At 42.2% G+C, this 24,772-nt stretch overlaps 2 long non-coding RNA genes across 3 annotated transcripts in view; one reads left to right on the top strand and one right to left on the bottom strand.

The window, feature by feature from the left end:
* Positions 1-24,772, bottom strand: part of LOC307028307 — a 378,320-nt gene that overhangs the window by 64,205 nt on the left and 289,343 nt on the right. The window lies entirely within an intron of this gene.
* LOC307029543 lies at positions 15,168-24,156 on the top strand. 2 transcript variants are annotated; one of them, XR_013805390.1, is made up of 4 exons: positions 15,168-15,278; positions 22,242-22,302; positions 22,835-22,958; positions 23,138-24,156. It is a non-coding gene; the product is annotated as an uncharacterized lncRNA (long non-coding RNA). The 2 variants fall into 2 exon arrangements; XR_013805391.1 differs by having other exon boundaries at positions 22,242-22,958.

Here is a 24,772-nt window from a genome sequence, read left to right as displayed (position 1 = left end):
GGACTCACAGTTAATATTAACAAACGCACCCATAGGTAATGTAGCTGCTGAAGCTAGACCATCATCTCGGAGCAGCAGAGCCTTATTATACATTCATGAGCAGAGCCGACAGGCAGGAAGACTCGAGCACACAGCTCGCACTTCATTATAATATATAAAAAAAGAACACCATGCGTGTCATGATGGCACATAACAGCTCACGGCCGCAGATTACTCCGGGTCCCAGACCCCCCCATACCCCAAATATATTTTTATTGCAGATCTACATGAATCACACAAACGACCTATTTTGGATTCAAAACAGCGAATTTCGCAGAAAGGTGACAAGTTTGCATCACTGAACATAGACAGAGCACAACTGAAACATAACATCTGAAACTATGTAACAACATCATACACTTTTTGAGATTGCAGCTTGGGATGTGAGGAGTGAGGGACACGGCTTAGAACGGGTGTGTCACTTGGCAGGACAGGAGAGTGTGTGCACCAGTCTGCCTTGATCTATGAATTCATGTCCGTGACACTCACTGCTGCCCACAGCTGTTTTATAGAAGGAAAACCTCCTTCACTTCATGAAAGTGTTCTAACCACACACACACACAAACACACACACACACACACACACACACACACACACACACACACACACACACACACACACACACACACACACACACACACACACACACACACACACACACACACACACACACACACACACACACACACACACACACACACACACACACACACACACACACACACACACACACACACGAGATGAAATCACTGACAAATATGAATATACTGTATTCAACTTCATTAAAACATTATTAACGTGCCTAAACTCAGTAATTCACAAAAAATATTTATATTTTAATGGAGCCTTGTCGGCAGATTACGATCCCAAAGCGTAGCTGTTTATGGACACAGTGAAATCGGTGTTGGTTGATATTGTGGAGAAGGTGATACATCGGTACAGAGAAGAAATCTGCAACGGATACAGAGTCAGTCACCCCGGCCAGAGGCAACACGATTGTCTGAATGACATGCCCGATCTTTTCTTCAGAAACAATTACAACACGTTAATGAAAAGACTCTGGCTCACCGACTTCATTACTGAGATCGACCAGACTCTTATTGATAAAGAAATGTTCACGGATGATTGGAGGATCCAAGGCGCTTCGGAGGCTTTGCTGCACAATCTCAAAAATGGCAGACACCTCAAGGAGAGACTTGAAAAGATCAATGCCGAGTTGGATGGAGAAGAAGAAGACTAATAATCAGCGGTTGATTGAAGACAGCGATTTTTTCTTTTTCGATACATTGACTTTTTCTTTAAAGCAAAATAAAAATGGGGAACTACTATGCAAAACGCTTTGTATATATTGATCAGAATGTAGTCAATACCCTTTTAATAAGTGTGGTGATTAGGACGATTGAAAAAAGAATGAATAGTTACCCCCGTGTAAACAGAATGGCTGAAGTTTGTAAACTAGAAGATATTTTGGATATCGTTTGTTCTGGCAGTACTATTCCTGGTCATTGGGAAATGATTGTAAAAAAAAAAACACTGTTTAACTGAACAAGTGTTTAAAAAAAAAAGGCCATTAAAAGAAAATGAATTCCTTACAAAGTACTTCATATTCTACCAGTTGTTAAGTGTTGCATACATCAAAGTGTGTCTAAAAGTATCTTACTGTAGTAACACAAGAAAAGAGAAAAAAGCATTGATGTTAACAAAACTGGGTTGATCCACGGAAATAGCCTTAAAAATCAAAAAGTGCCTTTAAAGAAAATGTATTCAGAAAAAGTATTTTATTTTCAAAAATGTTTAAGGTTTTGCATACATAAAAAGTGTATCTTACAGTTCCTTTGTGAGAGAATTACACACAAATCTGCGTGTCAGTAAAAAGTGTTAAAATCACAAACTTGCCTTTTAGAGAAACAGTCTTTAAGAAAAAATCTAATCAGACAATGTACTTAATTTCTAGTTTTAAGGTTTTGCATACCTCAAAGTGTGTCTAAAAGTATCTTGGCAAGAGAAAAAAGTCTAAATCTGCCTAGGCGATTAAAATAAAACGAGTTCCTTAGTTGTGTTGTGGGGTTAGAGTCAGACCTGTTGAAGGGGGGGCGTTACAGGGGGAGAAGTCTGTCTGGCTCTCTGAGGGATGGTTTGTGAGAGGATCACTGAAGATCAAACTTTTTGAGGGGAAGTTTTGGTACACTGATGGCTGGCTTACGCTGCAAACTTCATCATCTTTTAACAAGAGAGTAAGTATTTAAAACGTTATTTTGGATATTTTACACATCAGCAAAAAAATAAAAATTAATTTGATTTAAAAAATAAGCTAGATACAAACACATACAGTTTAAATACATATATACTCACTTTCCACAGGGAATTAATCATATGGGGTTCCACCAAAAGAGTTAATCCTCTCTAATATTCCAATTCGTATTTGGTTCAGACTTTCCTGAACTGAGACACTAAAAAAAAAAAAAGATTTGATTAAAAAATCTACACCACATTATTTGTACATAGAGGCAGTGCTTGAATTGGGCCGGTACTCACCGGTACGCAGTACCGGCACTTCTGATTTTTACCCATGTGGTACCGGCACTTCTTACTGAGTACCGGCAAGGTGCCGGTACTCAGTAAAATGCCGGTACTCAGCCGCCGGCAATATACGTATATATTGTAAACGCAACGCAACGCAGCGCAAATGTGGGTCTGACTCTGCCTCACAGAGGGTGACTGGCTGTCTACATGACGTGGCCTGCCGACATTGCCACTTTCATACAGATCATACTAATGCCCTCGATTGGTCTCTGTGTGTCATTCAAGCTCGGGAGGGTGTGTGTTGGTGTATGTGTGGCGCGAGCGAGCGAGAAAGCGCGCGCACCGGTTACGTGTATTGTTGTTAGCATCTGGTGCTAGCTAGCTGCGCTAACGGATATAAGGAGCTTTTTCAACAACAAGGTGGAGGGAGAGTCCTTTGCTGTCAGACTGAGAGGCTGATAACTACAGCTCTGGTGAGGTAAATTACTCTCTGAGTCTTTAGATAGTTAACTTAGTTTAAGTTATCTCAGTGGGTCTCAAACGGTTCGGTCACCATTTATGTAAACACATATTTCCATTTGAGAGGGTAGTGATTAGTAAAATATGCATGAATAATACAAACAAAATGTTAACTAGGTGAAAAAAGGTAAGATAAACTTGTTGAGAGCTAAAACTAGTCTTTGCTGTTGCCTCAAAGAGGAGCAGGGGGGAGAGGAGGGAGACAGGAGAGGCCGATTCAGGAGCCCAGACACACTCACAACTATAAATGAACCAAAAACAAATAAATAAACAAGTTTCAATGTTTTTTCATATTGGATATTGTATGTTATTGGTTATGGCCATGTACTTATGATTTTATGATTATTTAAATGTATACATTTTTGTTTCATATGGGTGTAGTCTCTTTATTTCCCCCTCAAAATGCACCAGATTGATGCATTTAAGTCCAACATTTAAAAAAAAATCTTACCGGGGGAGCATGCCCCCGGACCCCCCTATAGGATTTGAGGCCCGGCCCCACTGTTCCCAAATAGATTTGCAGTTTTTTTTAAATAGTAACCCATCTCCATATGTTTCTTTTTGGGTAGTAGATTTAAACTAGAGGGCTATCACTTTGTGCAGCAACGCTATTGACAAATAAATCCAGCAAAATGGCACAAAAAACTGGTAGTGGCCTCAGGGACGAGGAGTCATTTAACCAGCCAGTAGGAGTCAAGCTTTACTTTCTTTTATATCCATAAAGAAAAAGTAAATCTGTTTACAGTTGTTTCATTATGGATGTTGAGAGGTATCCATATATCTCTTCATTTTGCTCTCAAAGTGCACCAGATTGATGCATCTAACTTCAATATTTTTTTTTAAATGGTCCCGGGGGAGCATGCCCCCGGACCCCCCTAGACTAGAGGGTGTCAGGTCCACTCCCCACTTATAAAAATAGCACTTTACCACTGCACCCCCTCTAATCTCAGATGCACCCTGAGTCATTTTGTTTAAGTACAGTGAGCCTTTCTAAAATATACAGTAAAGAGACAAACCCACCAGCATTATAGGATATACTATGACTTTGTGCGAAATACTTGTTGCTGATTTAGAGTACTGGCACCTTTTTTATTCCAATTCAAGCACTGCATAGAGGGGTACTTTTCCCCCAAGCTTCTAAATCATTACTAGCCATAGTGTTGTTACAAAATAAATACAACAGAGGCACAGAGGTGGTTTAACACCCACCAAGCAGCATTAAATAATTACATGATATTATAAAATAAAATAAAAAGTACTTACCAGAGTTTTTCAAGATCAGATACAGGTCAAGAAAACGCATAGAGGAAGTATGGTGCTGGCTCATTAGCCCTCTCACTCTTCTTAAAATGATCCTGTGCATTTTTAAAGTTGAACTCCTATCCCCTTATAAACCAAAATAACAATAGCCCTTAATTAACACTAATCATTTTAAAAACCCTAAATCTAATTTAGAGAGGACAACTAAAAGTGTAAGGTGACTGTTTTAAACTAATTCCACCACATATATATCTTATTTTAACCTTATAATGTATTTACTTTAAAGAGTCCTCTCCTGCTGATATTCAGGTATGTGTCTGCATATGGTATCTCTGCTTTAAAGAGTCCTTTGTCCAGGTGAGTAACAATGCTTATTTTGTCCCTCCACAGAGTGAAACTCTGCCCTTGCATTGATCTTCAGTAGACAAAGCCTTGTATGTTTGTCAATGAATATTTTAATTTACCCTCACACTGTTGATTCTATGTATTTTAAGTGTTTACAGCTTTTCTTTGTTCTGATCAACCACACTGGATCTGCATACTTTGTCTGAATACAGCAGAAAAAACGTTTTTTTTTTAAAACTTCTCTTTTTGCATACAGCAAATTCTAATATCACCCCTATACAACCTCACATAACTTCATATTGGGCTTCCTTATAGTTGTGTGAAGTAATTAAACAATAAAAAAGACAAGATCATGGGGGCAATTGGATATTTTAAATTAGTATTATCCTCTTCAAAGAGACTTTCTTATAGTTAATAAAGTAATTACACACTAGTTCACAAGCCCTACAACTAAAGAGCACATCCTTAGTTATCACCATTCATATTAAAACCTAAATAAGATCTTTTAAAATTAATATGAATACCCTCTTCATAAAAAGAGACTTCCTTGTAGTTAAACTACTGCTACATTAGTTAACAGTCTCACAAAAACTTAAAAAGAAACATCCTTAGCAAGCACAAATCATTAAAAAAAACCTAAATCAAATTTAGAGAGGACAATAACGTTTTTTAGGTGTCTTAGTGAGTGGAAATGACTGTCTTTTTATTTAGTCTGCACGGATTTCTTTCTTTTTTCACCTAACTCCACCCGCACTATCTTCTGGCCTCATAGCTTGTGACAGGAAGGGGTGGAGAAAGGGGGAGAGGCCGGGGTTGTGTGGTGACGGGGGCGAGACAGTCTCACGCACAACTTCAAAAGACACTGCCTTAATCAACACCTAGATTAACATCAGAGGCTTGTAACACCTCAATCCTCACATCAAAGGACAGACATCAAAGGCTAATTAGATTAGACAACAAAGGGCTGTGAGAGGACAGGGGCCAGACAGTCTCAAAGAGACTGCCTTAATCAATACCAAGATTAACATCAGAGGCTTATAACACACCGGTGTGAAATCACACCTACCTGTTATAACACCCCAACCCTCACATCAAAGGATTAGACAACAAAGGCGCTACACAGGGGGGCATTTCACACCTACGTGTGATGACACCTCACCCCTCACATCAAAGGATCTCACACCTAGGTGTGATATCACACCTAGGTGTGACATCCACCTCGAACTATGGGAGGCGGGACTTAGCTCATTAGCATAAGTAGGGAGAGGTGTGACCTGTCACACCACCTGTCACATTTCATGCATACTAATGTAATTGAAACAGCATGTGTACTACTACTAGCATCAACAGAAAGGACAATGGAGAGGAGAGCAACGATCAAGACGAAGAAGAGATGAAGGCTGCTACAAATGTGGTCAGCTGACACATTGGTCCAGAGAGTGTCCACAGAACAGTGTACCAAACAAAGGCCCTCCACACAGTCACCCCAGGGGTGGTTTCCATGACTACGACAGAGGCAGGGGGTCCCAGGGATGTCAAAGAAGAACAGGATTTCCAAACATGAGTCAAATGCCATTGACAGCCTAGTATCAACCACAACAATGAGGAAGCTCAGAGGGCCAGACCACCAGATGATGCATCTTCAGCCCAGAAGGGTATTTTGAAATCCAGCTACATTGAGCCACATCTGTCACCACAGGAGGGAGAGGATGAATGTTATTTGAAAGATAGTGAGTAGCATATTGCATTAACATATAAAGCATCCACAGATTAGTAGTAGAAGATTAAAACATAGTAGAACATTTAGCAGACTATTTTTGTAATTATGAGAAGAATAGAGATTACGAGTGATGTTGTTCCCCCACACAGAAAACTATTGTGTCCACACAGCTAGTGAGGTCAAGACGATGGGTTTTCACCCAAAACATGAAGAGGAAAAATCTAGTACTCGCCCAAGAGGGAGGGTCCTTACCAAGTCCTCCTGATGCATCCATGACGAAAGCCATTATTGAAACAACAAGTACTATCTTTTGTGCTAATGGCAGATCTTTAGTGAATATGCATTTATACCATCAGAAAACCATACATCATACGATATTTTTGTACGCCTTATGGCTACACGGAGAATTTATATTTATTTAATACAACGTTATGAGTTTTCCATGTCCTGTTCATAATAGGGTATCATTGCAATATGAATTGAGCATGTTATGCTCAAAGGAGGGAGTGTCATGATTATACAGATATATAGATTTCGGTGACGTTGTAGTTAATAAATAATAACATGTAGTTAACAATGCGGTCTCATAACAACAAAAGGTATGCCAAAGCTTGGGCCTTCTCCAAGGAGGGAGTGGTCCAGTTTTAGATATTAGACGAATAGAAGTGCATGAATATGTCAGAACTCTGAGTAATATTATCCAAGTTTTGTCTACACAGGCTAGGAAAACTACACTGTTCGGCCAGGTGGTTGGGTGAGGGTGAAAGTTCACAAAAGACAGTGAGCTGATCCCGTTGGTCGGAACCGTGAAAAGTTGTAACAAACTTCACACGCGCTCCGGTTAAAAGGTAAAGAAAAAGGAGCAAATTGACACCACCTCACACATTGTCACCCTTCACTGGCAACTTCCAGAAAATTATGGGAAGTTAGGACTGATTTGGCAGAGCTGGAATAAAACGATAAATAGAAATAAGATTAAGATAGAAACAGCTCAAAAGACGAATTGTCTTTAGATTTTTATAGATTGTACACTAAAGTGAAAACCTATTTTTTCACCTGAAAAAGAGTCAAATTTTTGTATACGTTATTTTTACTCATCATTTAAATTCGGTAACTGACACAACCATTGAGAAAATAGAGATTATGTCAAGAACAAAGCCAAAGCAATTGTGGGGTCTCCTAGGGACAAGAGTCAGAATAGCATTGTTGATTGTGCTCATTACACTTGGCACCTTTCTGTTTCCATGGGGAGTACAATATCATGTAACACATGGATCCATTAGTTCACTAATAGAGAATGCCCACATCACTAACAAGACTCCAGCTGTGTTTCAGAGACTTTCACTTATCCCCAGAGCCAAAAGATCAGCTGAGCAACAAGAGGAGGAGCTAGAAATAGTCGTTCCCAAAGGTGAGGCGGTTATGATCAAGATGATTCACGCCCCCCCCCCATATGCAGTTCTTGTATCAAATTATAAAATGGGTTTAAGTGATCGGGATATGTAAGTGATGGGGATTTACAGATTAGGGGAATCTCCAAATACACTGGATCCAAATACACTGGATCCATGTTTTAATTTGTACCAGAAACACCCCCTTTTTTATGGACAACCGACGAATGACCTGAGCAAAATTATTGAAAATTATTACAGTAGAAACAGGCTACTAACCCACAAGTACAGCAGTACGTACAAACTCTATGAACAAAATTCCCCAGCAGATTGTGGCGACATTGCACAGATATGTCCAGTCAAAAAAGTTACTTATGTTCTAAATAACAGTGAGATTTAAAGTGATGGAGAAAATATGGGGACGTTCTTTTATATGTGTGAAATATGTGGTGCTTGAAATATGTAGGTATTTCAATTTATAGAAGAAAATGGTTAACAGAAATAGTTATTTGGAGTAGCCATGTTACAGTGGGTGAAAGCAATGTTTAGGGATATGGTAAAATTATTAGTAGACATTAATTGTGTTTGGATGGCATTTAACATCTAAGGCAGATAGTAAGATTAGGAAAATAGAGTGGAAAAGATTGGATTTATTTTTACCTCAGTGTGTTAGAATTTTCTATAGGTAATGCGTCCCGAGACCTGGACTCTCTCTCTCTGCCTGTCAGACCGCTACGACCCCATCTTCCAAGCAGACAAATCTCCTCACCACAGGAGACTCCTCCTCCTCCATCGAACAGACAGAGAACCGGAGCTGAACCAACAATGACGAGACTGCATCCAGAACCATCTCCACCTGAGGCATCCAGAACCAAAACAGCATGCTGACATAAAGAGGCATACTCTCATCGGTCCCTCAGACAGGAAATGAAGTTCCAAGCTGAGCCACGAGATTTGGCACAAGAGCAGAGTGTGGGATATGAGAGCGGAATACTCCCCTCCATGCAACAGTGAAGAGACTGTAAAGGAGGAGATGAAATGCAAAGCAGTTGGGCCACTGAAAAGAGTTGCAGCGGAAGGATTCAAGAGCAGATGGACTGAGGAGCAGTGGCGGATTGTAGTGTCCCGTCAATTATGTTAAGTCGTGTCATGTTTGTGATTGTCATGTTCATGTTAATTTAGTTTATGTTCCACTTCCTGTTTTATTTTTTACTCTCCTTGTCTCATTCCAGGTCCCTTTACTTCCTGCCTTGGTTCTTTTTCCCGCCATCGTCAGTGTCTGCCCCACCCCTGATTGTTTCCACCAGTGCCCACTTACCTCATGTATATATTTTCCTGTCTCCCCTTGTTAGTTGTCGGTTCGTCTTGTTCGTTGTCCCAAGAAGCCAGATCCAAGCCATCGCTTAAGAGATTCAGTGTTTTGCCTTTTTTCCTCCGTGTGAGCGCTTTGCTTTTGTCATTTTGTTATTTCCTCTAAAAGAGTGATTTTGTTTTTGCAAGTAAAGATTGTTTTTCTTCAAAACTTTTTTGTCTTTGGGTTGTGCATTTGAGTCCTCTAAACCAGTGATCACCAACTGGCAGCCCGCGGGCCACATTCGGCCCGCCAGACATTCTCATCCGGCCCGTACGACGGGGGTGACGGGGGTGACAGTGGCGTTGGCGGAGTGGTTACTAAGTTTGCCCCCCACCCATTTTTTTAACACCGTCTCGTGAGTAAAGTGCAGTACCGGAGTCCAACAGAGAGGCAGCAGCTGCGGGACAGTAGACTGCGTACTGCGAAACCTTCCCTTCCTTGAAGAAGAAGTGATCCTTCATTGTGAAAAGTCTAGTTAATACACTCGGCACCACAGCAGTAGCCCCGCTGCGACAGAGTCCAGCAGAGAGGCAGGAGCTGCGGGACAGTAGCCTAGAAGCAGGGTTGGGTTGTAACGGAATACATGTGACGGCGTTACGTAATCAGAATACAAAAATCAAGTCGGCTAACTGTATTCAGCCAGTGTTACATTTGAAAAATGAGTAATCTGATAACAGTTACTTTCGTAAACCTGAAGTGAATACATTTTGGAATACTTATTGGAATTATTGGTGGAAAAGATTCCTCACAAAATGTAATATTCATTACCGGCAGAACTGTGTGCACACTGCACAGCGGTGCAGCATGTCTGAGCGAGAGAGAGTAGTGATGTGTTGGTCGCGAACGAGGAGCCGGCTGGCGCCCGCGAACGAGCCGTTTTTTTTTTTTTTAAGTAATACAAGACAGAATGATATTATGATCTCCCCGCTACAGCTGCTCCGTGCATGCATGCAGTGACATGTAATATCCAAGGATTAGAGACGGATGCTGCTGTTTTGAGCATTGCAACCAGGCCTGGAATTTCGTCATTTTAGGGGCAAGGACACTTGGCCTTTTGAGTTGTCCATTTTTTAAGGGCACAAAGGCCAAAAGCCAGGGCACCAAGGCCATAAATTAAAACAATGATTTAACATACGATATGAAGTGACTACGATTGTATATGCATTTACAATACTTTTATATATATTTATTAAGCATTCAATGGACACCAAATTGCAATAAACAAATTCTTTATTAAAACTACAAAGGATTCTTATAGCACAGACATGTTTTGGCTCACTGTGAGACTGTGGTAGTGGGCCTACGTCAAGGTGCGTCCTTATTCTGAGTCACTTGAAGATGGAGATGATGACGAGTCAGGGAGATTTGGACTTTTGGGGTTCCTTTGACCATAGGGATGAATATTGGGTCTCCTTTTGTTGATGCCAGCTGCCCACCATCTTGCCACAGCTTCATCACTTTGATATTCAGCAGGAGCACAACCCTGGCCAGTGGGGGTAACGTAATTTTTTTGTGGACAGTTCAGGCATGCCACAAGACATGTGAATGGGTATTTTGATCGCGTTTTGAAAATTGGGCGATATAAACGAGCAGCAAACTTTGAACTTCCGTCTGCGATCGCCGGTGGTCAAATAAGTCTGCACAGAGGTCTTTGACAGCTAACAACACAGCGCTAACTGCCTAGCACTAGATAATAATAAAAAAAGAGAACACAACTGCAACATAACTTATCCAAGTAGTAACAAAAACACTTCAAAATATTATAATTATGCATTACCATACGAGCAAGAAATAGTAATGTTATCCATAAAATTACACTTAAAGCTGGACAAATGAAAAACTTAACGGCAAACAGGATCATCACAAAACCTTACCTCACCTCAGCCTTTTCTTGAGCGGAGAATCAGCTAGCTAGGTCCTAGACCGTCCTACGCACACGGACGCGTGAGGGGGTGGGCGGAGATAGGTCCTAGACTGATGTCAACTGTCATCATAGACCGTCCGAGCGGTGCATTCCAGGCTCAAATCAAGCGCACCGCTGATTTTTTTTTCCTCCTTCAAAATATGCTGGTGTTGAAGCCGTGTCAGAAAAGAGGCAGACTGCTAAACCACAAAACTTAGTCAGAGAGGGCATCAAGGCCACTGTGGCCTTATGGCAGATATCATTTTTAAGGGCACAAGGCCAAAGTGGGAGGGCCATGGCCCTCGTGGCCCTCGTGAAATTCCTGCCCTGATTGCAACACATTTATTTGTATTATGTTTTTTATGATTAGAGACGGTTGGATGCTGCTGTACTGAGCATTGCAATATATTTATTTTCACTATGTTATTTATTTATGATTATCCTTAGGCTCAGCAAAGATTTGATGTCAGCTGTTGTCTTTTTTTCTATAGTTAATAGTTACTGAAATAGAGCCCTGCTGTTTTGTCAGGGCCTTTTCTTTAAATATAATTTTAAAATGTTGATACAGTAGCCCCTTTTTTTAAATGTCTATGCCTAAGTTTTTATAGGTGTTGCTATCTGCTTTGTGTAGCGTGGTTCTACAAGTCAGTGCATTCATTGGAAACAAAGTTAGTGATTAATGGTTCCATGTTGATTTAATTCAATACAAATTGTTGGGGGGAACTGAAAGGCTATTACCGTACTGGTTATTTTGCAGCCCGGACATTTCCCCCAAAACACATTTAGAGACTATCGCAACACAGAAGTACCTTTCAAATCCGATAATTTTTAAGACCTTCTAAATCATATTTAAGACCTTTCTAATTGTTTTGGTCATATTTAAGACCTTTTTAAGGCCGTACATTCAGATTATCAAATGTAAGACTTTTTAAGACCCCGGGGGAACTCTGAGGAGACTAAATACGAACATTATATGCAGACACAGACGTGGTTCAGAAACACAGAAATATTAGAAAACAGACCATTAAGGCAAAACATCTAGTTTGATGGATGCTGTCAAAACTCAACTACAATAATATATGTGTGTGTGTGTGTGTGTGTGTGTGTGTGTGTGTGTGTGTGTGTGTGTGTGTGTGTGTTTATTTAGAACGGGCACATAGTGTCTGTCCCCGGCTGTTTGAAGAGCAAGCATGGGAAACAAAAGACAGTGTTTACCTCTTTGCATCCAGCTAGTCACACACACAGTTACAATCACACTCCCTGTAATTGACATAATTAATAGATAGTTTAGCTTCTCACCATCATTTGCTGTGGCCCACTGATGTTAACGATCGTAACTGAAAGGCTGCATGTCAAACGTAAACATTCAGCCACGTGACTCGCAAACTCTCGCGAGAGTTTTACACAAGACGGATCCTTTCTAGCCATAAGCCTGCACCGGGCGCTGACATTGGCGCCCGGTGATCATCAGATTTGACGACGCTGATTGGCTGAAATTATGTTTCGGAGCCATAGTTTACAGATAGCAACAGTCAGCTGCTAGTGGCTGCTGCTGCACTGGTTGAGGGCTCCTCTCTTAGCGCCCAGACGAGAGAGGGTAATGATACACGGGCAAGGCCAGGCAGGAAACATGTGACTTATCAGAAACTTTAGACATCGTAACACCATTTTAAACTAGATTTTATTGTAGATTATACATTTTACTGATACCAATTATATAATATTTACCTTGTTCATTAAAAAAAAAAATTATATATATTTTTTTATTTTAATTTGTAATGTGGGAAGAGGTGGGGCGGCGCCCCTATGGGCCGGCCGCCACTGATTTAATTATAAAAGGTATAATATGTGGCAAACTGAAGAGCCGTTTGGGAGCCGAAAGAGCCGGCTCTTCTTGGTGAGCCGAGCCAAATGATCCGGCTCACCAAGAAGAGCCGGAATTCCCATCACTAAGATGCAGCGTGTCTGTGAGGCCCCGCCCCCGCACGCAGATGAGAGAGAGAGATCTCTTTTAAAATATATTGAAAGTTAGAAACGGAGATGGTTAGATAAAATGTGCAAGATAACGTTTATGTAGCATTTATTTATTGTCGAAATGATGACATTTCCTAACGGGATCCAAATCAAACTGAATTGCCTGCTGCCGCTGAATGCATGGGGCAAGTCACTGGATTTAAAAAAAAAAGTTATTACATCGTTTCAGATAATAAATAATAATGATAATTCATTATATTTAGGGGCGCCTTTCAAAGCACCCAAGGACACCTTACAATTCATAACATATTCAAAGGAAAGGTTTTAAGACAGTACAAAGAATGCAGTCCGGGTGATGTTTTGTATGCGGGGTGCAGATGAGAGGGAGCTGTCCAGAATGACACCAAGATGTTGAGTTTGAGTTCTTGATAAGCCATTAAAACAGTAAAATAAGTGTCTCCTGTTCACCAAAACATACCCATCTGTTATGGAAAAAGAAAGTATTCCAAAAGTATTCTAAAAGTAATCTGAATAAGTTTCAGTGTGGAACTGCAAAGATTGTGGTACAGATGTAGCGATTCATTTCAGACAGTTTGAAACGCGAGGGCCGTGATTGGTACGTGATCTGCCCTCGCTCAAGGGAAAACCTCCAGCTTGACTTGAGACCGCCCCCGTGATAGATAAATGTAATTATAATGAAGCCAGCTGCAATGGATCATTGATCCACCAAGGGGTGCAGTGGGGTTCCACACTGGAGCTCATGTGAAATAAAGTCAGATACAGTACGCTGGATGTCAACGGAACTTTGTTAAGATCCATATGTCACGGATATCATACTACTGTGCTAAATAAGAGACATGTAATCATTTACAAAACATCACCATGTTGTTATTTAACAAAATAATGTTGTTTAGTCGAAAAAAACTAACAGGAGGAAATGCAGCCCGGCTCTCGATTTGTAATCCTAATTTAATCATCATCTTCACCACGATCATTTATGTTTATGTTCGCCGAATTGACATGAAATCACTGACACATATGAATATACTGTATTCAACTTCATTTTATTAACGTGCCTAAACTCAGTAATTCACTAAAAATATTTATATTTTAATGGAGCCTCGTCGGCAGATCAGGATCCCAAAGCGTAGCGGAGGGATCCTGATCTGCATGACGGGTGCTATTTTCCCCATAAGGAACAAGTCGCTGCAAATTATCCCGCTTATTACATGGCCACATTCTCAACAAAGTAACGACATGACTCCCAGTATTAATTGAAATGCTTTTATGGATTTAGAAAATGTTTTTATCGATTTAAAAAATAGTTGTATGTATTGATTTGAATTGACATGCATCCGCTAAGAAAAATAGTCCGTTGATACCGTTTTTTAAACAGTATGAAGCGGCAGCTCTCAGCTGTGTATTTACACAACTAATGGCCCATAAACCACAGCTCTCTCCACCATTTAGCTTTGAGTGTTACTGACCTGAGATGTTTTTATCACATGAATTAAGGTGACTGAGGCTTTTTAAAATACAGGGATGCAAACTCATCAGGTATGAAAAAGGTGACAAGGATCCGAGCCCCCGGCTCCCCCACCCCACAGAATATCGGCTTTAAAATGAGGAATAACAGAGGATATTAGCAGAACAACTCAAGCAGCAGTGTTAATAATAACAGAAACGCCAAAGAGTCACATCTAATAGAAATATATAAAATCATTTATTTTAAATTGTGTAGCAGTCAGTTTATAATTTTGGCAGCACTGTTGAGCATTTTGAAAATGTATTTTCATGCCTCTGTGCAAGGCTTAGTCTTTCTATCTTTATAGCCACATGGTGTAAAGTAACTAAGTTCATAAACTCAACAAGTACTATACTTGGGCACAATTTTGAGATACTTGTACTTTATTTAAGTATTTCAATGTTTTGCTACTTTGTTCTTCTACTCCACTACAGTTCAGAGGTACATGGTGTACTTCTACTCCACTACATGTATTTAATACTTTTAGTTACTTTACAGATGTGGATGAATGATGTGAAATCTAAACAAGTGTTAAGTCAGACTTTAGTTCCACCCAGCGCCGTATAGACTGAGAGTTACGTCATCTCCGTTCACTCCAATGGATCACTTTTTTAAAGCAATGGCGGATCGTGGAGCCTCTCAATCGTTCCCCGGAAGTTAGCGCCAAGGCTAGCAGAGCTGTAGAGTTGCAGCATAATAGACCGTTCGTGACGGACTTTTAAAGGTAAGAAGAAGTTTAAAGATTTATATTGCGGATATTATCAGTACATCTGATTCAAATTAACATGTGTGTTAAAGGATGTCAGTGGATTATCCCTAAATTAGTAGATTTATAGTTGGGTCTAGAACCTCAATTCCGTGACCATTCTTCTGCTAAGATGTTTTGACACTTGATTTGACATCATTGGACCTTTTATAAAAAATATAGACCCAAGGTCCCTCCCAAAAATCCCGGCAATTTTTGCTAGAGGGCCAAATCCAAGATGGCTGCTCGCGCCATCTTAAAAAATTAACTTTTGAACCAGAGTCATGTGTAAATGCACTTTTTGGGGTAAGTCGGCCACAAGGATTCAATTTCTGACATCAGTTTGGTGCGATGACATCGTTCGGACCCACAAATCCAAGATGGCCACCATCCGGTCGAGAAAATATACACGTTTTGAACGGGAACATGCAGGATCACGAGGTACCGGTCACGGCAGTAGAACAAGCACTCACTGTTATAAACTGAAGTATATATATGTACTATATATGGGGGCGGAGCTTCCTACAGGCGATATAGGCGTTTGCCTAGAGCGCCACCCAGAGGGGGGCGCCACAAATAAAAAGAAATAAAAAAAAAAGTTTGCTTGGCGCAGTTTTGGCTCTATATCTGCAACCATTATTTAAAAAAAAAAAAAAATTATCTAACATAAGGGAAAATGAGCCAAAAATCTAAAATGGTCGGTCGGTCTAAGAGCCTCAGCTTTAAGTGTTCACAGTCAGAACATGCTAGAGCGCTGTGCATTGATGGGTATCTGTCAAGTGTTTTTAAAATTGAGCGTTGAGGAAAGAAAGACTAACGTTAGAGAACTGTGAAGAGGCAAAAGCCATCGGGGCGCAGTATAAAAACAGAAGAAAAGAAGAAGAAGAGAAACGTGCCAAGTTGAAAGGTAGGCTATGCCATTTTGATTGTATTGTCAACATTAGCGAATGGATCATGTAATCTTGCTAGTTAGCCAAGCCAACGTTAGCTAGCCAGCGTTTGTTATTACCATTCAGTAGAAACTGTCATAAGGCTATTTTTGTTGTGTCATGAAATAGAAATATTAGTAATAATAACAATGTTAGTTTTGGTGTAGCGAGCTACACGTTAAGTTTACCTCAGAAAGCAGATTGACTATCCGAGTAAAAAATTTGCCAAATTCAACCCTGTCATAATGTGCGCTAACGTTAGCTAACTAGCTCAGTGGTTCTCAACTCCAGTCCTGTTGAATGTTTTCGTTCCAACCCAGAACTAACACACCTGATTCAACTGTTCTAATAAGATAGTCATAGCTCTTGATTAGTTGAATCAGACCTGTCAGGCTGTCCAAATGCTTACTAACTAAATAATAGCTACATTTAACAAATGGAAATTATTCTTAATTTCTTATCTGCCCCCATATCAATATCTAATACGTAGGCCTACTTGTGTTTCTTATAGGGATTCATGAGTATGCCGCACGATATGGATCATAGCTTGTGACAATGTCCAACATTCCGTGTATCCTGCAGTGTGGAAGGGTTTGCAGCAAAGCCACCGATGCCATTATCTCAATTGAAAAATGGGACACTCTAAAGAACAATACAGAGTTATGGAGCGGTCTTGACAAGTTCGGAGACGTCCATACATCCATCGACTGGGATACAGGTCCCGTCGGACACTGTGTCCATGATACATGTAGGTTGACCTTATGCAATGCCACAAAACTGGAACAGGCCAACAACAGACAGAAAAAACGAGTTGTCGATGAATGCCAAGCTCAGTCTTCGTCTACGTCTGACATTAGTTCCACAGCTGCAACTCCATCTTTCAAGCGGCTGCGATCTAGTCTAGGGCTGATACACGATAAAAATAAATGTGTGTGGTGTTGTAAGACGGAGTCGGCAAAACATCCAGAATCAAAGTTGGTCCTGATTTCGTACGATCATGCATGGGCAGCGTTCAAGAGCCATACGGTGGCTCTGGAAGATGAACTAATGCGCGACAGAATCAACTGTCTGATCAATTATGCAGCTGATCAGCCGTATGCACTTGAGATCAGATATCATCACAAATGCTGGTTTAAATATGTTCGTAACTACCAGAGAATGAGTGAAGATGACAAACTTCCCCACATGCACAATGTCACTCTCCGTGAAGCTCAGACAATTTTCTTTGATAACATCAGAACAGTTATCTTTGATGAACATGAACTAAGGTCACTGCAGAGCCTCCTCAGAGATTACAGCTCTATCGTTTCTCGGTATGGATTCCCAACATCTGGAGTCAAGTCATCCTACATCAAAGATATCCTGACCCGGGAGTTTAAGGACAAGATCGGCTTCCACTCTCGCCCTCAGAGAAACCAGAGCGACCTAGTCTATGACACGTCTGGGAGCGGTTCATATGTCGAAGCAGCGATCTCCTCTATTGGTGTCAGCAGTGAGCAACTGGTGCAAAATGTGGCTGCGCGGCTCAGAGATGATGTCAAGTCCATCAAACTCGTCCCATGGCCTCCACGAGTCGAGGAGCTAGAGGAGGAGGAGGAACTCCCGCCTCTCGTTTTGCAGTTGCTATCGGCTTTGCAGGGGAAGCATGGGGTAGATCTGTCTCCAAGCACACTTTCTCTCACCTCTCTCATCACACAGTACATTATAAAGCGACCCACCACTACCGCCATCAATGCCACCGTCACCCTTCACGGATTGACTCGTAGCAAGGAGCTTGTTGATTCGTACTACAAGCTGGGCATGGGGATCAGTTACCCGAACGTGCTTCTGCTACGTGATGTTTGGACAATGCATGACCTTGAGCGGTGCTCGGTCTGTCCGGCAGAGATCGCTGAAGGGGAACCAAGCATCAGTATCATCGACAATGACGATTTTCGGAACGATACATTGACAGGAGGAGGTACTTCACACCGCTGTAATTGGATGTTTCTGCAACGCGAAGAACGTCTTGTACATAAGCATGAGGCAAACACCCAGGATGAGCAACCGCGGATCAAACATGCCAAGACTGTCTCGGACGTGCTGACTGAGAAGGCCTCTGAGATGCAAACGGTTATGCCATATAGGACCGTCAAGCGTGGCGAGCCTCCGATCCGTCCTAAGCCTACTACTGTCTCATCGAGTACTGAGCCTCAGCGCCAGCGAAGCATTATTCATGCCCTTGCACGTGCTGATGTGAATGGTGACCGCCCTGTTACAGCCGAACAGAATATCCCTTCGTACAACGGGTTTCACGCTGGATTGAATATGTGGCAGGACAAAAGCAAGGCTTATTTTCATACATCTTACAATCAACCGCCCGACAAGTCAGTTGTGAAGGACGTCATGGACAAGCTGGTTACCATCATCGCAACTAAGCACATGCCCTTTGCCTTCTTAGTTGGAGATCATCCCGTGTATGTCCTCATCACCCTGCTCAAGGCCGAAAACCCAAGCAAATTCAGTGCCATTGTACCTTTTCTTGGTCCTTTCCATACACAGTGTGTGATGATGAGTGCCATCTACAAGCGGTACAAAGGTAGTGAACTAGGTGAAGTACTTGTCGCGGCTGGAGTTATTGCCGATGGCTCCGTCGATCGTGCACTGAAAGGCAAACATTATAAGAGGGGGCTACGCTGCTTGCGACTCATGTACGAGGCCCTTATGTGTCAGCTGATGAAGGAGAACCTCGGGCCCGACCTGGCTGATGAGACGAGGGAGAACCTTGACATTCTGAGAGATACGAGTCAATCCGAGGAATCCCGCACTGATGCTCATGTGGCACTAGAGAATGATGCTGACCTCAAGAGCCTTGTCACCAACATGTTCACCCACGTTGAGGCCAGTGACATGGCAAACTACTGGAGGGATTTCCTGTCCATGACAGACGCGCTCATGCAGAATGTACATGCGGTCCATATATGCAACTGGGATGAGTATGTGAGCTCTCTGCGTGCGATGCTGCCATGGATGGTAGCTTACGACAACAATAGATATGGGAAGTGGCTGCCAGACTTTTGGGCGATGTTGACAGCTCTCCCTGCAGATCAGGTTGCGTTCCTTCGTACTGACTTCACCCAGTCCATCACAGGCAACCCCTATTCCAACATGGCCTGGGACATGTGGATCGAATGCACCATGAACAAGGGTAGCAAAATGAAGTCTGGTTGGCTCTCTATCCTACAGAATGAGAAGCAGCTGCTGGTGCACTCCAGAAATGTGAACAATGTGGCCCAGATCCGGGCAGCTCACAATGCCCTTGCAAACCGAAAAAAGACAAAGAGGAAGCACACGGAATGCGGCCCCAAACGGATGCGAGAAGATGAGCAGTGTGTGCAAGACCTGGTTGAATGCATGCATGAGTTTGACACCTTCCCGTTCGATACGGCCTCAACCACCCTCCGTACCTTGCAGTCGGCCATGCCCGCCTCTGATGAGCTCGATGCAGACTTCAACTCAGCCCATGCCGCAGGGGAGAAGAAATTGACCCACTTTTTGGAAGAACGGGTATTCAATAAGAATACCTCTCTTCATGCACCCGTCCCTCTTTGCGAACGATTGACGTTTGCGAAGGCGTTAAGCAAGGAGAAGCCATCAGATGAACTCAAGGCGAAACCTGCAGAAATGGAGCGAAGCGCCCTCAAGGCAATGATAAACCTGGTTGAGGGCAGTCAACTTGTGAACCTCCCCGAGTTGCTCGAACATCGTATTGTCGAGGAGTGTGTGCCATTATTTAACTCCAACGGCACCTTCAGAAAGACACAGAAGAGCATGCTCGTGCAGAAGCTCTCTCTGGAATCTGTAGATCTGCAGGAATCATACATCGCTCTTGTGGACATGGGCATGATCTGGAGGATGGCAACTCCATCAGCAGAGGATCGGCGGACGCAAGATGGCAACCCATACAAGTGGTCGGACTATGTCCACAAGCTATCATCTATTATCCTTGCACGCCATCATAATGCTCACCGTATCATATGTGTGAACGACCCGTACGACACAGCATACTCGACGAAGGATGACGAGCGAGACCTGAGGGTACAGGGAAACACACATGTGCCCAACACCTACATGAAATTGGGTGACGCATTCCCCACTACCAGAATGTTCAAGACGCTGCTGTGTAGCTCCAGCAACAAGGGGCGGCTGCAGAAAATGATATGCAGCTACCTGACCGATCTTGCACAGAGTGTTGATGTGGAGATTGTCTACTCTGTCGGCTCCCACTGTACCAACTTATCAACCCAACAACCGATGCAGAACTACAGCTTTGACCAGTCTGAGGCTGACACTGTCCTGTTCTCCACCTATGTAGTTTTGCGCGAGTCAGGCTACAGTGGTCCAGTTGTCATCGATGCCACTGATACTGATGTATATGTTGCGGCAGCACTTATCTCACAGCAGCTGCCAGGTATGCTCTGTATCAAGAGGAAGCAGGAAACGGTACGCTGCTGTGACATGACAACTGACATGATGGCCGACTGTATTGTGCAGCTGCATTGTATGACAGGCTGTGATGCAAACTCAGGCTTTTACGGCAAAGGTAAGAAGTCTGTGTATGACCAGGTGGCGAAGAGCCCTGTTGCCCGACAACAGCTCTCGCGATGTGGAGATAACCTTGCCCTGACAGAGGAGGTGCTGGAGCAGCTCTTTGCCTTCACACGTAGCATCATCTACGGTGACAACAAGAGCAAAACCATGGCTGAGGCCCGTGCTGCTAAATGGAGGACCATCAAAAAGAAATCCTTCATCCGTCTCCCTCCGGATGCCGACAGCTTGCGTCAACATTGCCTCCGTGCCAACTACCTGGCGTATCTGGTGCGCCATCCATCGCTAAAGCACCATCCCTCACCAATCGGACATGGTTGGGAGCTGGTTGGTGGTTGCTGTCGCCCTGTACGTCACACGCGACCCGCACTCCCGATGCATCTACCTGCACCAAGGCCAACTGAAGAGGGACAGGAAGATGAGGAAGATGAGAGCGATGATGATGACGAAAATCGAGTTGCTGCTGTCCAGAGAGGCGATTCATCGGAATCGGAGGATTCAGAATGTAGCGAGGCAGGGTGCTCTGATTCAGACTGATACGGACTCTCAGTGTCATATTGATAAATAAAAAAAAAAGCAGAATTGTGTTTCATTTGTGTTATTGTTCAAAACTTGCCATTTCTCGAGGCAGCATTTTTGCGTTATTACATGTTGTTTGAAGTGTTCTCATTTGCTAACTAGTCAAGTTACAGCTAATAAAAGTATTTTATTTGAAGGTTAAGTAGTTGTATATCTTGTCATACATTCTTATTTCATGGTAAAATATGAATATGCAGATTATTTGCTTATAAGTCGATCAGTACTCAAAACGTGTGTAATTTCTCGACCGGGTGGCGGCCATCTTGGATTTGTGGGTCCGAACGATGTCATAGCGCCAAACTGATGTCAGAAATGGAATCCTTGTGGTCGACTTACCCCAAAAAGTGCATTTACACATGACTCTAGGCGCTCTGGTTCAAAAGTTAATTTTTTAAGATGGCGCGAGCAGCCATCTTGGATTTGGCCCTCTAGCAAAAATTGCCGGGATTTTTGGGAGGAACCTTGGGTCTATATTTTTTATAAAAGGTCCAATGATGTCAAATCAAGTGTCAAAACATCTTAGCAGAAGAATGGTCACGGAATTGAGGTTCTAGACCCAACTATTAGGGAACGTTTACAGATAACAGATAAAGCTAGGATACCGGATCAAGTTAGCAACACACGTTGAACAGCCTTTTAATTGTAAATTCCGTTCTCTTAATGTCATTTCGTCCAACGTTGTTGAATTAGAGAAGAGGGGCTTCTAAACGGGATTGTATGCGGGGGTGGAGGAAGTTAAATATTAGATAAATATAACTTTGGTGCGTGTAAGAGTGAGGGTTTTTAGCAGAGCCATATTGTGTCCTTGTGATTATGTTGATTATTACCTGTCTGTATAATGTTGCAGCTCAGCTGATTTTGGATTGATGGCAAAGGGAGAGGGACTTAAGTGAGAGTGAAAACACAAGGTAAGTTTAATACTACTGTTTTATATAAGTAAGCATACTAAACATGTATTCTATCACTGTATTATATAAGTAATCTTGTTAGTAACCTACTGTATGGCAGGTGGAGGGGTAGTGATGTTACAGGTGGAGGGGCAAAACTGCAAGACTGCAAACTCACAAGACAGAGAAATCAAAGTTTGTTCTCCAGAGAAGAGGTTGATTTCACTTCATTTATTTCATATTTTCTAAAGATGTGGAAATGGCAAAAAAAAAAACTTGAGAGCTGCAACCAAGACAACTGTAACAACATGAGTAGAGAGCCACCAAGGTTTTTCAAGTCCCTCTCTTACTTCATTTTGCCAACCCAAACTTCCAGGTACATGACGGGACACCTTGCTTCTTTTTGTTGTTTGCACTCCTCTGGCTGGGTGCTGGCAGGTGGAGGGCAGTGATGTTGGCAGGTGGAGGGGCAGGGATGTTACGGGTGGAGGGGCAGTGATGTTAGCTGTTACACACCAGGCTCAAACTTAACACATTGCATCCTTCTTTGCAGTGTCCTTAATCCTGGAAGGGGAATCTGCAATTCCTGCAGAGTTTTGTAACTCGTTGGTCCGCACGCAAAGCGAAATTTTAAAGCCTTCTTAATTGTCTCATTGCTCCATTTCATCCCCTTTGTGGTGAGTCTGCCTAATGCCTTAAGTTGGTCTTTTAAAAACGTTTTCTTATATTTGTTGTCCCTAATTGTCATTGTTTTCTTGAGAGCTGCATTTTCCTTCCTGATTTTTCTTAGTGCAGACTTTGCTTTTTTGGTGATTCCTTCTTGGCTCTTTAATTTTCTCTTTAATTTTTTTAATAGATCTGTTTGACTGGCTGCTGGTTCCCTCGTATGCTTACTGGCTGCTGGTTCCCTTGTATGCTGACTGGCTGCTGGTTCCCTCGTATGCTGACTGGCTGCTGGCTGAGTGGGTGGTGTCCACCCTCCCTGTCTCTCCTCACTAGCCATGTCCTCTCTTTCTTCACCCTCACTTTCCTTTCTCTCAGTCTCCTCATCCCTTCTTCCCTCAATCTTTGAGACTAATGTAAGTAGAAGACATGGCACTGTAGATTTTCGAACATTTAAAATATTATACCACTTAAAAATAAGAAATATGACTTTTGTTACTAAGAGTTCATACTTATTATACCTGTGTCACCTTTCACACTATAGCTGTGATCATGAGCTATGGGCTTTGTAGATACAGGTCCCGGGGTGAATCGTGGTGCAGGGGCCCTTCTCTTTTTGACCACAGGGCGATGCACGAAGATGGTGGGTATAGCCTCTGCTCTCAGCCTAGTCTTGCCCTTTTTTGTCTTGACAAACTGCTCTGCATCAAAATGTGCCTGCGGAGTGACTTGAGGTTACTTCACACACAGAACAACTCAGTTTTGTCTGCCCACATACATATTCCATAGTGGTTGAATACACAGCATTAGGAAACACTTTATACTTACTGGACATGTTATACTCATTACATACTGTATATAAAATATGACCAAGAATGTGAGACAACTTTATAGAAATTCATATCACATCTGTTACTGATGCCATTTGTCATACTTTGTTAAACTCACAAATAATAAAGTTCCATAACTTCAGTTGGGAACAAAGACCACACCTTATCTCCCCAAGGCAATTTCCCATCCAATAGGTGTGCTATATAGGTGTGTATAACCCTTTCTCCTGTCTGTTACTCCCTCTTTCAGCACAAGAACCAGAGGGGGATTCAATGGAGCCTGAATACCTGCATTGAGACCCTCACCCTGCACCCCGAGTCTCAACTCTGTGTTTTTCAAGCCTTTCCCTGTTTTTTTGTATTAAACAAAACATTAAGCTTTCCCAATGGTGTGATTTTCGTTTTGTGAGAAAGGGCAAATGCAGTGTTATATAATATCCTCACATATTTTTTTGCTGTTGGTCGTGAAATTGCTCCTGCTGACTTGAGCAAGCCATTTTTTCCTGCGCTCTGTGTCAGTGGGGAAACCGTACATTTGTACTCGTTTCTCGGAGCGATTTGAGCATCCCCAGGCAGCACAGCAAACCATGGTGGCGACTAGGAGGCAGCACAGCAAACCAGGAAAACACGGAGGAAAAGGCACAGACAAACTGCATGACATGCTCTTCAATGTTTATTGAATTTCATGTATTTGCAATGGATGTTCCTAAAACAACACATTTAACATCATCATCATGCTGCTGCTGCTGCTGCTGCTGCTGCTAGTCCTTTGATAGTCACCTGTCGGTCTCCTGTCCTTTCTGAAAGCCATAAAGATGACATTAGTCATTTAGATAACTTGTGTCCTCAATTACCATGGGATTACTGAAACTACCATGAATTTAAGAAAATGGTAGAAATTAATCTAATCTGAATTTTGAAGCATTCCTTTAGATCCCCTCCCTCTAAATATATCAATACACATTAGAAAGTGATGCTCCTGACTACCATACAAGTTT

This window comes from Notothenia rossii, assembly GCF_949606895.1.
Source record: "Notothenia rossii genome assembly, chromosome: 2".
NCBI lineage: Eukaryota > Metazoa > Chordata > Actinopteri > Perciformes > Nototheniidae > Notothenia > Notothenia rossii.
This window is presented reverse-complemented; position numbering and strand designations above follow the sequence as displayed.